Source organism: Ursus maritimus, unplaced genomic scaffold, assembly GCF_017311325.1.
Source record: "Ursus maritimus isolate PB19 unplaced genomic scaffold, ASM1731132v1 scaffold_2, whole genome shotgun sequence".
Taxonomy (NCBI): Eukaryota; Metazoa; Chordata; class Mammalia; order Carnivora; family Ursidae; genus Ursus; species Ursus maritimus.
This window is the reverse complement of record NW_024424452.1, coordinates 88,957,434-88,976,097: the sequence shown is the minus strand read 5'-3', so window position 1 is coordinate 88,976,097 and position 18,664 is coordinate 88,957,434. Positions and strand designations below refer to the sequence as shown.

The following is an 18,664-nucleotide window of genomic DNA, read 5'->3' as shown; positions in this document are numbered from 1 at the left end:
AGGAATTTCAACAGATGAAACTAAAATAAAGTAAAAATAATAATAAATAAAGTAAAATAAAGTCAAGTGGAATGTGGCCTGTAGAGGTGTTTGATTTGGTTCACATTGTGCTTAATTTTTTTAGGCCTTATCTAAAAATCAAGAGATATCACATAAAAACCTAGATTTCATATCCCATCTGGCACTCACAGCAAAAACTGGATGGAGCTAAGGTCCAATCCCCCTGTTTAATAAGGCCTGCACACCTCTATAACCGCTATTGCACACCTGTCTACATTCCAACCGACTTCATTCTTTTATGTTAATGGCCTCTCTGTAGGTGTTTTGCTTTTTTTTTCTTTTCCTTTTTTTACTTTTTATGACTTGGGTCTAAAAAGCTCTAATCAGGATCACAGAAAAGATTAGGGCTAAAAAAATAAATTTATAATCAACACAGGTTATAGTTAAAAACTGCAAGAACAGTACGGAGAAACATCAACAGAAGCTGAATCCTTGGGCAAAACAATATTTAATCATGCAGACTTTGTGCTTTATGATATTCCCATCAACTCAAAAGTGGCCTTTACCACATTCACATCTTAATTCAAAATTCACTTTCCCTGGGGCACCTGTGTGGCTCAGTCAGTTGGGTGTCTGCCTTTGGCTCAGGTCATGATCCCAGGGTCCTGGGACTGAGCCCAGGGCTCCCTTCTTAGTGGGGGGTCTGCTTCTCCCTCTCCCTCTGCTCATGCTCTCTCAAATAAATGAGAATAAAATCTTTAAAAACAATTCACTTAACCTGTGTGTGCATATTTTAATCTCTTCAGCAACATTGTCAGTCCTTAACCATAAATGTTGAGTTTTCTATTTATTTCCAGGTAGGTTTTTTTCAGGAGTTAAAATAACAACATGCATATCTCATGGTCTATAAATGCTGCTGAATTAAATAAAGTAATCCCCCAGGGCACCTGGGTGGCTTAGTCAGTTAAGCTTCTGCCTTCACTCAGGTCATGATCTCAGGGTCCTGGGATCGAGCCCCACGTTGGGCTCCCTGCTCAGTGGGCAGTCTGCTTCTCCCTCTCCCTCTGCCCCTCCCCCCAACTCATGTGCACTCTCTCTCAAATAAAATCTTTAAAACAATTTTTTTAATTTAAATAAATAAATAAATAAAGCAATCCCCCAATACTGAGTATAAGTTATGCCCTGGAACTTAAAGAAACGAGAGAGGAGCTAGAAAAGGGTTAGATACATCCTAAAAGGCAAATGTAAAGAGATTAGTGTTATTTGAGAAGGAAATTAAAATAACCTAAAAACTATTTACTAGGTTCTTACTATGGCATCGCCCTTATAGGCAGTATGGCCAAGATACAAAGATGAACCCAATACGATCCTAGGTTTTGATGTAGTATTATCAAGCATAAAGGTCAGATGAGGTTCTAAGATGAGAGTTTTAATATATGAGAAACTATAGCTTAAAGCATGATTCTCTAGCATAAGGCAGCTAAACAAAGGAAACCCAATTCAATACCAATAGCTGATAGTCAACAAGAATTAAATTGGAATGAATTTTTGGCAAAAATAAACATACCTGCCCAGTCATTTTTTTAAATATAAATTTCAAAAGTTTTGATTATCTTTATAGGTAAGTATACTTACACATATGAATTTATGTACTCTAATGTTCAATGAATTGAGAAGTAGGACAACGCTATAAAAACCACAGATGATTAGTAGCAAGTTTTACAAAAGGCTAGATGGATACTGGACAGGAGATAACCACTTATTTAGCTATCAGAACAAAAGAGAGTGTCAGTTCTCCCACCTATGCAATTTATCTTCTTAGATAATACACAAATATAATACAACAGATGCTAGTCCAGAAGTCATCGGACTAGTAAGGGGATGAGATATATGGTTATTAATAAGATCAAGTAAACATAAAAGTTTCAAAACCTAAGAATTAAAAAAAAAAAAAAAGGCAAGAGACTAGATGGTCAGTGAGAACCTAGGTATTAACGATACCACTGAAACATACTGAAAGCTTCAGAAATTTCTAAGAGTGAAATCTCTGTTTTATTTATAATGAACTTTGCGCCCTCTGGTGGCCACAGGGGGTTTTGCCAGAGTAGACATGGAGGTAGAGGGCAAATAGAAAAACTGCAGGAGCTATCCAGATTAACCTTCATCTGTATGTCAGACAAATAAATGTTCAACTTAGGAAGACCACTTTTTTTAAAAGAAAGAATTCAGAGTTTAATGTTATGAAGGTAGTCATGCATAATTACACAGTCACAAGTGGATAAACACTTCTGGGAAATATAACTGAACGAGTATATGACATGTGGACAAAGAAGTTTATAGATTTTAATTTTAAGAGTCTTCCATACTGTTTGAATTTTTATTTCCATATGCCTATATTACTTTCATTAAAATATTATTTTAATATCGAGCCTGGGTGGCTCAGTCGGTTAAGCATCCAGCTCCTGATTTAGGCTCAGGTCATGACCTCAGGGTCCTCAGATTCAATTCCAGTGGGGCTCCACACTCAGCAGGGAGTCTGCTTGAGATTCTCTCTCCCTCTCCCACTCCGCCCACTCGTGTATGTGCACACTTTCTAAAATAAATAAACAAATCTTTAAAAATATAGATTATTTTGGGAGGTGGGTAGGGGAAGGGGTAGCCAGGTGACGGGCATTAAGGAGGGCACATGATATGATGAGCACTGGGTGTTATACACAAATGATAGATTGTTGAACACGACATCTGAGACTAACGATGTATTACATGTTGTTGGCTAATTGAATTTAAGTAAATATATATATATTATTTTTTGGACAATACAGAAAAATACCTAATTTTTTTTACAGGTTTTAATCAATGAGTCTATTCCCCTTATTCAGAGTAAAAGCCATAATCCTTATAACAGACTATTCCATGTGCCCCACTCTACTTCTTCCTATTCCTCTGCACCCACCCATGGCCATATGACCATTCAGTCCTTCTCGCAGTTTTTGGGTTTTTTTTAAAGATTTTATTTATTTATCTGAGAGACAGAGTGAGCTAGAGAGAGAGCAAGCGAGCATGAGCCAGGGAGAAGCAGAGGAAGAGGGAGAAGCAGACTCCCCACTGAGTAGGGAGCCTGACATGGGGCTCGATCCCAGACTCCAGGGTCATGACCTGAGCCAAAGGCAGATGCCCACCTGACCGAGCCACCTAGGTGTCCTGTCCTTGCAGTTTCAAGAGCACACGAAGCATGACCCTGTCTTAGGGATCTGCACTGGCTGTTTCGTCTATACAGAATGCTCTTCCCCAGACGACAATATGGCTCACTCTTTCACAAATCTGTGGCTCAGCGTCACCTTTTCAGTGAGCCTCCCTTGACCATCTTATTTAAAATTGCAACCCCACTTCTTGTACAGCCTCTCCTGCTTTCTTTTCATAGTATTAATCACTTTCAAATATGCCATAATAGCTACTTATTTTATTACTTATGCCTATAAGCTCCCTAAGAGCAGGGGAGGTTCTCCTTTGCTCACTGCTATATGCCCAGCCCCTAGAGCCATAACCCGCACACAGTAAGTATACCATTAATGAGAATGAATGAATGACTAATATCAATAATACCTTAACAGATATCCAAAAAAGGGACAAACGGCCTCATTTTATATTTAGTTCAACATGCAATAATAATCTCTTACAGATTAGGATAAAAATTTAATTACATATGCAAAATACCTATTAATCTTTTAATAAATGAGATCTACAGAGAGATCATTGTATGTCAGGGTATTATGTGTATATTTTTGCCTAATACAGAACCAAAAGATACCAAATAAGCTCAAATTAAATCATTTTGCTATTCGTACTCAAAAGCCTTTATATAGGACTCAAAAAAACAGTACTTATTATACTATGCACCCTGGAACCAGAATCTTTTCAAAGGGGCTATAAAAATATCAAGTATTAGCTAGAAATTACGGGAAAACATTTAATTCTTTAATTTAGAAAATGTCCTCTTCTGGAACTACTAATACATTTATCAGGCTACAAAAACACAACCTTTTGTCCAGAGTAAAAAATACATTAAAAATGCTATAGGAATTATAGTTTGGTGGTCCTACTTTAGATGCAAGGTAGCCACTTCAGAACAGGATTACTTCATGGTTCAGAGCAAGGTAGCCACTTTAGAAGCAAGGTAGCCACTTCAGAACAGGATTACTTCATGGTTCAGAGCATTCACATTAAAAAGAATCTTAATCTTCCAAGTGACAAGAAGTCAATTAAGTAGCAGTCAGAAAAAAACAAGGTGACCAACTGCACCAAAGTTTTTATAAAACTGCCTTGACTATTTGTTAAAACATCAAATTACATGCTTAAGATTTATGTATTTCACTGTATATGAATTTTACCTTTTGTTTAAAAAACGAAAATATCCCATTAAGAAATAGAGAGCTTCAGTTAGTAAGCTTGCTTCTCATAGTAGTATAGGTTAATGATTCTGAAATTTCTTTCTGTGTATTCTAAGTTTGAACAAATGAGTAAATACAATCAGAACACTGGAAGCCAAGGTTCTGTTGGAGAAAGGAGTTACAAGTACGGGAAGAGAGAAGAATAAATGTGCCCTGTAGTGTTAGGCTGGAATTAAGAAGTATTAATATGAATTTGTGGTTTTTAATATGTAAGTAGATAAATATATAAATACAGATACAAGAGACATGTGAGAGAGGGTTATGCAGGTGTGTGTGCATGCATACACATACATAAATCTGTATCTACAGTGAACAAAGAAATAAGTATATATAATATATACATCTATTTATATATACGTACATTTGAATGTGTATTATTTAGGTCTGTCTGCTGAAAGGGCCTATAAACAATGACACCCAGTAGCAATGGACATATCCAACACCCAGACCTTAGTTTCTAGATACCATTCTCTACTTAAAAAAAACAGAAAGAAATAGCTAATTCTAGGGCTAAGGCAGGTAAAGTATAAGATGAGCCTGTGTCGGGGCACCTGGCTGGCTCAGTCGGTAGATCACGTGACTTTTTTTTAAAAAGATTTTATTTATTTATTTGAGAGAGAGAGAGAGAGCTAGAGAGCACAAGTTGGGGAGAAGGAGAAGCAGGATCCCCGCAGAGCAGGGAGCCCAACACAGGGCTCAATCCCAGGACTCTGGGATCATGACCCAAGCCAAAGGCAGACGCCTAACTAACCGAGTCACCCAGGCGTCACAAGCACGTGACTCTTGATCTCAGGGTCATGAGTTCGAGCCCCATGTTGGACATAGAGCTTACTTAAAAAAAAAAGATGAGCCTGTGTAGTGGGTTAAATTGTGTCCCTCCAAAAGGTATGCCCAAGTCCTAACCCCAGGTCCCTGTGAATGAGACCTTATTTGGAAACATGGTTTTTGCAGATATAATCAAGATGAGCTAGATGGTCAACCAACATTTGACAAGAGAGCCCTCAATGGGGAAAGAATAGACTCTTCAACAAACGGTGCTGAGGAAACTGGATAACCACATGCAGAAGAATGAAACTGGACCCCTATCTTAACTTACACTAGTAACAAAAATTACCTTGAAATGGGGTAAGGATTAAGCATAAGACTTGAAACAGTAGGACTCGTGGGATGCCTGGGTGGCTCAGTAGGTTAAGCGTCTGCCTTCGGCTCAGGTCAGGATCCCAGAGTACTGGGATTGAGTCCTGCATTGGGCTCCTTGCTCAGAGGAGAGCCTGCTTCTCCCTCTGCCTACCACTCCCCTTGCTTGTGCACACATGCACTCTCTCTCTCTCTCTCTGGCAAATAAAGAGATAAAATCTTAAAAAAAAGAAAAAAAAAAAAAGGAAACTGTAGAACTCCTAGAAAAAACCATAGGGAAAACACTCCTTGACATTGATCCTGGCAATGATTTTTTTGGATTTGACACCAAAAGCGCAAGCCACAAAAGCAAAAATTAGTAAGTGGAAGTACATCAAACTAAAAAGTTTACACAGAGCAAAAACAGTTCAAAATGAAAAGGCAACCTACAGGAGAGGAGAAAATATTTGCAGATCATATTTCTGACAAAGGGTTGATATCCAAAATATATAGAGAATTCACACAACTCAATACCAAAACCCCCAAACAATCCAATTTAAAAACGGGCAGCAAAACTGAATAGACATTTTTCCAGGTAAGATATACAAATAGCCAACAAGTATACAAAAAGGTTCTTGACATCACTAAACATCAAGGAAATGCAAATCACAACCACAATGAGGTATCATCTCACACCTATAGAATGGTTATCTAAAAGACAGATGACAAGCATTGGCAAGAATGTGGGAAAAAGGGGAAATCTTGTGCACTGTTTGTGGGAATATCTGATGAAGCCACTATGGAAAACAGTTTAAAGGTTCCTCAAAAACTAAAAATAGAGCTCCCATTCGATCCGGCAATCCCACATCTAGTTTTACATCCAAAGAAAATGAAAACAGGATCTTGAAGAGATATCTGCACTCCCAGGTTCATTGAAGAATTATTCACAATGGCCAAGATATGGAAACAACGTGTCTGTCAACAGATGAATGGATAAAGAAGATGTGATATATGTACACAATGCAATATTATTCAGCTATGAGAAAGGAAATCTTGCCACTTGCAACAACATGAATGGACCTTGAGAGCGTTATGCTAAGTGAAAAAAGTCAGAGAAAGAAGACAAATTACCACTTATGTGTGAAATCAAAGAAAACCAAACTCACAGAAGCAGAGCAGAATGGGGTGTATCAGGAACTTAGTGGTCGGGGGTGGGAGGACGGGAAAATATTGGTCAAAGGGTACAAACCTTCAGTTAAAAGACAAATAAGTTTGAGGATCTAATGTACAGCATGGTGATTATAGTTAATATCATACTGGGGCGCCTGAGTTGTTCAGTCAGTTAAGTGTGCAACTCTTGGGCTCAGGTCATGATCTCAGGGTTGTGGGATCAAGCCCCTCATCAGACTCAGCACTGGGCATGGAGCTTACTTGAGATTCTCTCTCTCCCTCTCTCTCTGCCCCTCCCTCTCTCTCTAATAAAAAATAAATAATATTATATACTTGAAAGTTGCTAAGAGAGTAGATCTTACTGTTCCCACCACAAAAAGAAATAGTAATTATGTGATGTGATGAAGGTATTAGCTATGGTGGTAATCATTTTCAAAATATAAGTGTATCAAGTCAAATTAACATGATTTACATTTTTTTAAATTCCAGTATAGTTAACATATAGTATTATATTAATTTCAGGTGCACAATATAGTGATTCAACAATTCCATACAGCACCCCAGCGCTCATCACAAGTGCACTCCTTAAAGATTTTTTTTTTTTTCTGAGAGAGGGAGAGAGACAAAGACAGCGACAGAGATCACAAGGGAGATGAGTGAGCACAAGTGGAGAGGAGAGGGGAGAAGTGGGGAGGAGAGGGAGAAGCAGGCTCCCCTCTGAGCAAGGAGCCCAATGCGGGGCTTGATCCCAGGACCCTGGGATCAGGACCCAAGCTGAAGGCAGATGCTTAACCAACTGAACCACCCAGGTGCCCTGACAAGTGCACTCCTTAATCTCCATCGCCTATTTCACCCATCCCTCCCATCCTCCTCCCCTCTGATAACCATCAGTTTGTTCTTTATAGTTTGTCTTGGTTTGTCTCTCACTTTTTTATACTTTTGCTCATTTTGTTTCAAATTCCACGAGTGAAATCATATGGTATTTGTCTTTCTCTGAATTATTTCACTAGGATTATACTCTGTAGCTCCATTCATACCATTGCAAATGGCAAGATTTCATTCTTTTTATGGCTGAATAATATTCAATTGTGTATACATACCACATCTTCTTTATCTATTCATCTATTGATGGACACTTGGGCTGCTTCCATATCTTGGCTGGGCTATTATAAATAATGCTGCTATAAATATAGGGGTGCATGTATGAATCACTGTCTTTGTATTTTTTGGGTAAATATCCAGTAGTGTTAACTACTGGATTGTAGAGTAGTTCTATTATTAATTTTTTTGAGGAGCCTCCATACTGTTTTCCACAGTGGCACAAAGTTTGAATTCCCACCAAGAGTACAAGAGGGTTCTTTTCTCCACATTCTTGCTAATACCTGTTGTTTCTTGTGTTTTTTATTTTAGCCATTCTGACACATGTAAGGTACCGTAGTTTTTTTAGTTAAAAATTTTATGAGATAATTGTAGATTCACATGCAGTTGTATGAAATAATATAAACAGATCCTGTGACCCTTTACTTATTTTTCCCAAAGACACCATTTTTAAAACTATAGAACAATATCACAACTGGAATACTGACATTAATACAATCCACCAAGCTTATTTAGATTTTCCCAGTTGTACTAATCCTCATTTGTGTGTATGTGTATTTAGTTCAATACACTTTATCACACTCACAGGTACTGTAGTTTTGATTTGCACCTCCCTCATGATGAGTGATGCTGAACATCTTTTCATGTGTCTGTTGGCCATCTGGATGTCTTCTTTGGAGAAAATGTCTGTTCATTTCTTCTGCCCATTTTTTAATTGGATTACTTGTTTTTGGGGTATTGAGTTGTGTAAGTTCTTCATATATTTTGGATACTAACACTTTATAGGATGTCATTTGCAAATATCTTCTCATTCTACAGGTTGCTTTTTAGTTTTATTGCTTCCTTCCTTCGCTCTGCAGAAGCTTTTTATTTTAATATAATCCCAAAAGTTTATTTTTGCTTTTATTTCCTTTTCCTCAGGAGACATATCTAGAAAAATGTTGCTGCAGTCAATGTCGGAGAAATTATTGCCTGTGTTCTCTTCTAGTATTTTTATGGTTTCAAGTCTCACATTTAGGTCTTTAATCCATTCTGAATTTATTCTGGGGTATGGTGTAAGAAAATGATCCAGTTTCATTCTTTTGCATGTAGCTATCCAGTTTTCCCAACACCATTTATTGAAGTGACTGTCTTTTTCCCACTGGATATTCTTTCCTGCTTTGTCAAAGATTAATTGATCATATAATTGTGAATTTCTGTTCCCATTGATGTGTCTATTTTTATGCTGGTACCATACTGTTTTGATTACTACAGCTTTGTAATATAACTTGAAATCTGGAATTGTAATACCTCCAGCTTTGCTTTTCATTTTCAAAACAGCTTTGACAATTCGGAGTCTTATGTGGTTCCACATAAATTGTAGGATTTTTTTTGTTCTAGTTCTGTGAAAACTGCTGTTGTTATTTCTACAGGGATTGCACTGAATGTATAGATTGCTTTGGGTAGTATAGACGTTTTAACAATATTTGTTCTTCCAACCCATTAGCATGGAATATCTTTCCATTTCCTTGTGTCTTCAATTTCTTTCACCAGTGTTTTATAGTTTTTAGTTCTGAATTCAAGTTTTGTTGTGGAGTCTTTAGGGTTTTCGAATATAGAGTATCATGTGATTTGCAACTAATGTAAGCTTTGCTTCCTCCTTACCAATTTGGATGCCTTTTATTTCTTTTTGTTGTCTAATTGCTGTGGCTAGGACTTTCAGTACTATGTTGAATAAAACTGGTGAAAGTGGACATCCTTGTCTTGTTCCTGCTCTTAGGAGAAAAGCTCTCAGTTCTTCCCCATTGCGTATGATGTTTGCTGTGGGTTTTTCAAATACAGCCTTAATAACATTGAAGTATATTCCCTCTAAACCTACTTTCTTGAGGGCTTTTATCATGTACTTTGTCAAATGATTTTTCTGTGTCTCCTGAAATGACCACAGGGTTTTTATCCTTTCTATATTGATGTGACGTACCATGTTGACTGATTTGCAAATATGGAACCACCCTTGCGTACTGGGAATAAATCCCGCTGATTGCAGTGAATGATTTAAACGTATTGTTGGATTCTGTTTGCTAATATTTTGTTGAAGATTTCTGCATCTATGTTCATCAAAAATACTGGCTTGTAATTATCTTTTTTTGTGATGTCTTTATCAGTTTTTGGTATTAGGGTAATGCTGGCTTCAGAGAATGAATTTGGAAGCTTCCTACTTCTACTTTTTGGAGTAGTTTGAGAAGAAAAGGTAGTAATTCCTCTTTAAATGTTTGATACAGGGGCATCTGGGTGGCACAGTCGTTAAGTGTCTGCCTTCAGCTCAGGTCATGATCCCAGGGTTCTAGGATCAAGCCCCATGTCGGGCTCCCTGCTCAGATGGGAGCCTGCTTCTCCCTCTGCCCACCCCCCCCCCACTCATTGCCTCTCTCTCAAATAAATAAAATCCCTAAATAAATAAATAAAAATAAATAAATGTTTGATACAATTTGCCTGTGAAACCATTCAGCCTGACTTCTGTTCACTGGGAGTTTTTTTGCATACTGATCCAATCTCTGTGCTGATAACCAATCTACTCAAATTTTCTATTTCTTCCTGCTTCAGTTTTGGTAGGTTATGTTTCTAGGAATTTATCCATTCCCTCTAGGTTGTCCAATTTGTTGGCATACAGTTTTTCATAATAATCTCTTACAACTGTATTTCTGTGGTGTTGGTTGTTATTTCTCCTCTTTTGTCTGTAATTCTATTTATTTCCGTCCTTCCTCTTTGTTTTTTAATGAGTCTGGCTAGAGGTTTACGAATTTTATCTTTTCCAAGAACCAGCTCCTGGTTTCATTTATCTGTTTAGTTCCTATATCATTTATTTCTGCTCTAATCTTTATTATTTCCTTCCTTCAGCAGAAGGGCTTCCTTCCGCATTTTGCGCTTTGTGTGTTGTTCTTTTTCTAGCTCCTTTTGCTGTAAGATTAGGCTGTTTATTTGAGCTTCCCTTCCTTCTTGAGGTAGGCCTGGATTGCTATCAACTTCCCTCTTGGATCTACTTTGGTGCGTCCCAAAGATTTGGGATGTTGTGTTTTCATTTCCATTTGTTTCCTAGTAGTTTTTGATATCTCCTTTGATTTCTTGATTGACCCATCCATTGTTTAGGAACACGTTATTTAACTTCCAGGTATTTATGGTCTTCCTAGTTTTTTTTCTTGTGGTTGATTTCTAATTTCATAGCGTTGTTGTCAGAAAGGATGCATGCTATGACTTCAATCTTTTTGAATTTTTTGAGACTTGTTTGGTGGCCTAACAGGTTATTTATTCTGGAGAATGTTCTATACGCACTTGAAAAGAATGTGTATTCTACTGATTTAGAATGGAATGTTCTGAATGTATCTGTTAAATCCATCTGCTTCAGTGCATCAACCAAAGCCACTGTTTTCTTACTGATTTCCTGCTTGGATGATCTGTCCTTTGATGTAAGTGAGGTATTAAAGTCCCCTACTATCATTGTATTACTATCAATTAGTTCCTTTACATTTGTTATTAACTGTTTTATGCATTTGGGTGCTCCCACGTTGGATGCATATATAATTGTTATTCCTTCTCGTTGGACTGTCTCCTTTACTATTATATAGTGTCCTTCTTTGTCTCTTTTCACAGACTTTGTTTTAAAGTTTATTTTGTGGGGTGCCTGGGTGGCTCAGTCGTTAAAGCGTTTGCCTTCGGCTCAGGGCGTGATCCCAGCATCCTGGGATCGAGCCCCACATCAGGCTTGCTGCTCCGCTGGGAGCCTGCTTCTTCCTCTCCCACTCCCCTTGCTTGTGTTCCCTCTCTCACTGGCTGTCTCTCTGTCAAATAAATAAATTCTTTAAAAATAAATAAAAATAAAGTTTTTTTGTGCATTATAAGTATTGCTACTCAGGCTTTCTTTTAATATCCATTTGCATGGAAAATGTTTCTCCATCCCCTCACTTTCAATCTGCAGTGTCTGAAATGAGTGTCTTGTAGGCAGCATATAGATGGGTCCTGTTTTTTATCCACTCTGTCACCTATGTCTTTTGATTGTAGTATTTTGTTCTTTTATTTTTTTTAAGATTTTATTTATTTATTTGACAGAGCGAGAGAGCACAAGCAAGGGGAACAGCAGAGGGAGAGGGAGAAGCAGGCTCCCCCGCTGGGCAGGGAGCCCGACGCGGGGCTCGATCCCAGGACCCTGGGATCATGACCTGAACCGAAGGCAGACACTTAACAATCTATCTGAGCCACCCAGGCGGCCCGTATTTTGTCCTTTTACATTCAAAGTAGTTATCGATAAATATGTATTTCTTGCCATTTTGTTACTTATTTTGTGGTTGTTTCTGAAGTTTTTCTCTGATCCTGGTTTCATGGTTTGCTGGCTTTCTTTAGAGATATATTTCTCTTTGTTCTTTGCCTATCTATTAGTGGTTTTTGATTTGTGGTTACCAGGAAGTTTGTATATAACATCATCTTTTTTTTTTTTAAAGATTTTATTTATTTATTCAACAGAGATAGAGACAGCCAGCGAGAGAGGGAACACAAGCAGGGGGAGTGGGAGAGGAAGAAGCAGGCTCATAACGGAGGAGCCTGATGTGGGGTTCGATCCCATAACTCCGGGATCACGCCCTGAGCTGAAGGCAGACACTTAACCGCTGTGCCACCCAGGCGCCCTGTATATAACATCTTCTGCATATAGCAGTCTATATATTAAGATGATGGTCATTTAAGTTTGAACCCACTCTTTACTCCTCTCCTCCTTACACTTTAGGTATATGATGTCATATTTTACATCCTTTCGTGATTTCCTTGACTGCTTTTATATAGAAACATTCATTTTTATTGCTTTTGTGCTTCCTACTTTCATACTGTCACTTTTGGTCTCTCCTTTCCTCTGAGACCCCTTTTAATATTTCTTGCAGGGCTGGTTTAGTGGCCATAAACTCCTTTAGTTTTTGTCTGGGAAACCCTTTATCTCTCCTTCTATTATGAATGATAGCCTTCCTGGATAGAGTATTCTCAGCTGCAGATTTTTCCCATTCGGGACTTTGAATATATCATGCCACTTCCTTCTGGTTTGCAAGGTTTCTGCTTTAAAAGTCCCGTTAGGGGCACCTGGGTGGCTCAGTCAGTTAAGCGTCTGCCTTCGGCTCAGGTCATGATTCTAGTCCTGGGACTGAGCTCCACATCAGTCTCCCTGCTCTATGGGGAGCCTGCTTCTCCCTCTCCCTCTCCCTGCTGCTCCCCCAGCTTGTGCAATCATGCTCTGTCAAATAAATGAATAAAAGTAGAATTAAAAAGTTCCCTGTTAGCCTAGTGTGGTTTCCCTTGTATGTAACCGTTTTTTGTCTCACTGCTTTTAAATTTTATCACTTACATTTTGCCATTTTAATTACAATATGTCTTGGTGTGGATGGGCTTTTGTTGATTTTGTTGGAGGTTCTGTGTGCCTCCTGGATCTGCATATCTGTTCTTTCCCCAGATTGGGGAAGTTCTTAGCTATTATTTCTTTAAATAAATTTTCTACCCCCTTTTCTCTCTCTTCTTCTTCTTCTGGGACCCCTATAATAGGAATGTTACTATGTTTGATGGAGTCACTAAGTTCCCTATGTCTCTTCTCCTTCTGTGTAATTCTCTTTTCTCTCTTTTGTGCAGCTTGATTATCTCCATTACTCTGTCTTCTAAGGTCATTAATTCATTCCTCCCTTTCTTCCAGCCTGCTATTCGTTCCATCATGCATGTTGCTCATTTCATTTATTCAAATTTTTATCTCTATGTTATTCCTTATCTCTATGTTAAGGGTCTCACTCATGTCTTCCACTCTTTTCTAAAATCCAATGAATACCTCACAGTCATGATTTTAAATTGTCTTTTAGGCATGTTACTTATATCTGTTTCACTTAGATCTCTGGCCATGGCCTTGTCCTGTTCTTTCATTTGGGACAAATTCCTCTGTCATCTCATTTTGTCAAAGTTTTTGTGCCTGTTTCTGTGTGTTAAGAAAGTCAGCTATGTTTCCTGTTCCATGGAACGGCCTTGTGAAGAAGAGGTCCTGTAGTGCCCTGTAGTATAGTTCCCCAGTGTGTTTCCCAGGACCCGGTGCCACAGGGAGTGACTCCAAAGTGTGCTTCATGTGCTCTGCTGTTATGTTCTGGCCACTTTATCCTTCAGGCCAGTTGTCTGTAGAAACTCTTTGCCTGTTGTGGGCAGTGTTTGGTCCCTGGCCTGAATGTGGTGAGTATTAAGTAGGTGTGCTCTGGTCTGCTTGTGAAATGACATCTGTCACCACCACCAGAACTGAGGTCCTGCAAAACTCCCAGTCAGGAGACATGGTGTGGACAGGGGTTTCGGCTGGTTTTCTAGGGGAGGGGTCCTGCCATGCTGGGACTGAGGCAAGTCTGACTGGGAAGGGCGGCTCTACCAGAGCACAGAGGGGCAGGGCTTGGTGTAAGCAAGTTAGGTAGCAAGCGTTGGCACTGTACTGGGTCCCACAGATGGCTCTGAGCTTATCCTGTGGTGCAGGGGAGGCAAATGGCACCTGCCAGTTCCCTTGTTCCGGGAGGGATCTCTCCATGAACTCTGCCTCTCTGGGATACACTCAGAGATGAGCAAATAACCTTCCACTGTGTGCCCCAGGCATTCTTCAGATCACTCTACACTATATGTCTGCAGGCTGTTTGCCCTGCCTTCTCTCCAATAACAGCCTCAATGCCTATGGGCTCTCCTAAGCCAAGCCCACTGACCTTTAAAAGTCCAGGCTTTAAGCCGTGCTGGTTGCAAGAGTTCATGAAATTCAGCCCCTCTTGAAGCCCTTTCCAAGCCAACTGCTATGGATATTTGCTTTCCCCATGCGCTCCCCCATGTACTAGTCTGTCTCTCGCCTCTTGCCGCAACGACTCCCTCCCCATTACAGTGGCCACACTCTTTTTCTCTCCCAAAATGTGTCTCTGTACTTCCTATCTTCTTGGATGTGGCCTCCTCTCTGCCTTTAGTTGTGGAGCTTGTTCTGCCAGTCTTCAGGTCAGTTCTGGGGTATTTAGGGTGATTTGATAGTTATCTAGTTGTATTAGTGGGAGGAAGCATGCCTTGTGTCCTCGTACTCTGCCACTATCTTCCCAGCATCTGCCAAAGTGTTTTATATCTTAAATTTACATGATATTCTATGTCAATTTTATCTCAATAAATTGAAATAAGGGAGAGAAAATGAGGTATGAGGTGGACGCTAAATCCAATGACTAGTGTCTATGTAAGAAAAAGGAAAGGGAGATTTGGATACAGACATGCTGGGAAGGAGGCTATGTAAAGACAGAGGCAGAGACTAGAGTTATGCTGCCACAAGTCAAAGAACACCTGGGGCCACCAGAAGCTGGCAAAGGCAAGGGAGGATTCTTCCCTACAGACTTCAACGAGAGCCTCACTCTGCTAACACTTGATTTTGGACCTCTAACCTCCAGAACTGTGAGAGAATAAATTTCTGTTGTTTTAAACTACAAAGTACCAGTTTGTGGTACCTTGCTACGGCAATGTTAGGAAACTAATACAGCCTGTAACATTTTGTGCCAAAAAGTAAGAAACAGCTCAAAGATTGAGGCGGACATATCAAAAGGAGACAGGTGCCATCTTGAAGGAGTTCCCAGTGACCAAATAAAATGATAGTAATGGATTGTAACTCACTGAATAAAACAGAAATCCATGAGTAAATAAAGTACAGATATAAATACATGAATGTTGGCAGAAGCAATCAGCCATGGGCCCTGAGCATCTCTACACATTCTCCTCCAGTATGCCAGGCTCTGACTAGTCTTTACCTGGGCCATTTCTCAGGGTTGTGTGTACAGCAAGCAACCCTCAGGGATGAAGTAATGTCTTCTCAACCGCTGACAAACAGCAGGCTTGCTTCCACCTGCTATAAAAGTGGTGAATCCCCAAAGCTCAGTGCTCCTTCGCTACAGCACAACCCACTGCATATGCAGTAATCCATCTAGGCCCACCTGCATCATCCCTGTGGGACTTGGGGGATTTGAGAAACCAATGCAAATCAAATGACTCTCATGCAATTTGCCATACCATGAATAATAAAGACCTTTGGCTCAGACCCAGGAGTCTTGTACCTCTGCCAGCATCTAAGAAACAGTAACAGGCTGACTTATTAGCTTGCAAGTAGGGTACAATCCTAGATCTTTCATAATTCTTGACAATGAATAAAAAAATAAACAGGGGAGAAGGGAAAGCCCATTTTTAGAGCGGAATGCCAAATAATAAATGTAGAAGAAAAAATGGAGTTGGAAAAACATTAATGGATATTAAAACTAGTGGGTGAAATCTGATGAGGAAAAGGATATTTACATAGGTCAAAGTATCTCCCCATAAATTACTAATTACAAAGGGAAAAACAAGAATTTTACAGTAGAGAAATCTGGTACCACGTTAAGCAAGTGATCAAAGTTAACATAACCAACATTGGGACAAACAGACATCATGTAGGGCGCCTGGGTGGCTCAGTCATTAAGTATCTGCCTTCGGCTCAGGTCATGATCCCAGGGTCCTGGGATCAAGCCCCGCACTGGCCTCCCTGCTCAGTGGGAAGCCTGCGTCTCCTTCTCCCACTCCCCCTGCTTGTGTTCCCTCTCTCGCTGTATCTCTCTCTGTCAAATAAATAAAATCTTAAAAAAAAATAGACATCATATATCTCCTGGTATAATGCACTGAGAAGGACACAATTCTGTGTGTATTTCTCCTAAAAATGTACAATCTGAATCTACTTATGAGGAAATGTCAGACAAGCCCAAACTGGGCAGTCGCTTAACCAACTGAGCCCCCTAGGTAACCCTGAAGGAAATTTTTAAAATAAATGACAAATTTGAATATGGATCACGGATTCAACAATACTGAATTAATGTTAAAACTCCTGATTTTAAGAAAAAAGAACTAATGTACACTGTTGACTGGAATATAAATTGGTACAGCCATTATGGGAAACAGCATGGAGGTTCCTCAAAAAATTAAAAATAGGGGGCGCCCAGGTGGCTCAGTCAGTTAAGCGTCTCACGTGGGCTGAGGTCATGATCTCAGGTTCCTGGGATCCAGCCCTGCATCAGGCTTCGCACTCAGCAGGGAGTCTGCTTCTTCCTCTCTCGCTCTCTGCCCCTCTCCCCACACATGGGCACACACTTGTGCACACCCTCTCTTTCTCTCTCTCAAATAAAATCTTTCCAAAAAAATTAAAAACAGAACTCTCATATGATCCAGTAATGCCACTTCTGGGCATACATCTAAAGGAAATGATACCGGGATCTCAAAGAGATATCTGCACTCCCATGTTCACTGCAGCATTATTCACAATAACCAAGATATGGAAACAATCTAAGTGTCTACCTATGGATGAATGGATAAAGAAGATGAGGTATATATATAAACAATGGAATATTATTCACCCATGAGAAAGATGCAAATCCTGCCATTTGTGATAACACAGATGAACTTGGAGGACATTACTCTAAGTGAAGTAAACCAGACAAAGACAAATATTATACGATCTCACTTATATGTAGAATTTAACGAAATTAAAAAGTCAAACTCACAGAAGCAGCAAATAAGAGTAGGTGGTTACCAGGGGCTGGTGGGGAATGGGAGACAGGGAGATGCTGGTCAAAGGGTATAAAATTGCAGTTGTGTAAGATGAATAAATCTAGAGATCTAATATACAGGCATGACAGGGGTGTCTGCCTGGCTCAGTTGGTAGAGCACATGACTCTTGATCTTCAGGTCATAAGTTCAAGCCCCACACTGGGCATGGAGCTTACTTTAAAAAATAAATAAATAAATAAATATACAGGCATGATGACTACAATAAATAATGCTGTACTGAATACTGAAAATATGCTGAGAGAGTAAATATCAGGTAATCTCACCACAAAAAGAAGGTAACTATATGAGAGGAAGGTATATTAATTAGTTTGACTATAGTAACCATTTCACTAAATGTATATCAAATCATGGTATATACCTTAAATATATACAATTGATTTGTGTGTATAGAATGCCCTATAGGAACTCCGAGCCCAGAGGGTCTTAAAAAAAAAAAAAAGAAATTTCAAAAGAACTCATGACACCAAAAAAAGGTCCTAATTTTTATAATGATGGTGTAATGACAGAGAAAGTCCCTGTTCTAAGAAATAATGAAGTATTTAGTGATTAAGGGACATGATCTCTGCAACGTATCTAAAATAGCCTGCAACTTATGTAAAATAGTTCAGAAAAAATTTGAGTGTGTAAATAGGGAGAATGCTAAAGCAAACATAAACAACTGGTGTATCTAAATAAAGACTATCCAGAAATTCCTTGCACTATTTCTGAAACTTAAAAAAAATTATATTAAGTATGTATTAGTTAATAATGTACCATTATCAGTTATTAATACACTAGTTAATAATAATACACTGTATATTTGAAATCTGCTAAGAGAGTAAATACCAAGAGTTCTCAGCACCAAAAAAAAAGGTAACCATGAGAGGTAATAAAAATGTTAATTAGTTTGATTGTGAGAATCATTTCACAATGTATACATATATCAAACAGCAAAATATCACGTTGTACACCTTAAATACATATAATTTTTATTTGTCAAAAATAATAAAAAGAAGTTATACCAAAATAAAAACTTATCCTCCTCCCCCTGGCAAAAAAAACAAATAAGGCAAAAGAATTGCCTTGATTAGATATTCAACAGCACATTCTTGAGATAAGATGAAACCATAACAGAAAACACAGTCAAGGGTTTACATTTTAAGGTATTGCTCATTTTATACTTCACTTTATACTCCATGGAGCTTTGACTAAAACAGTAACTACCT

At 38.8% G+C, this 18,664-nt stretch overlaps 1 protein-coding gene across 4 annotated transcripts in view; it reads right to left on the bottom strand.

Moving 5' to 3' along the window:
- The window catches only part of ACBD6 (acyl-CoA binding domain containing 6), a 198,279-nt gene that overhangs the window by 166,064 nt on the left and 13,551 nt on the right, over positions 1-18,664 (bottom strand). The gene's annotated exons all lie outside the window — the stretch shown is intronic.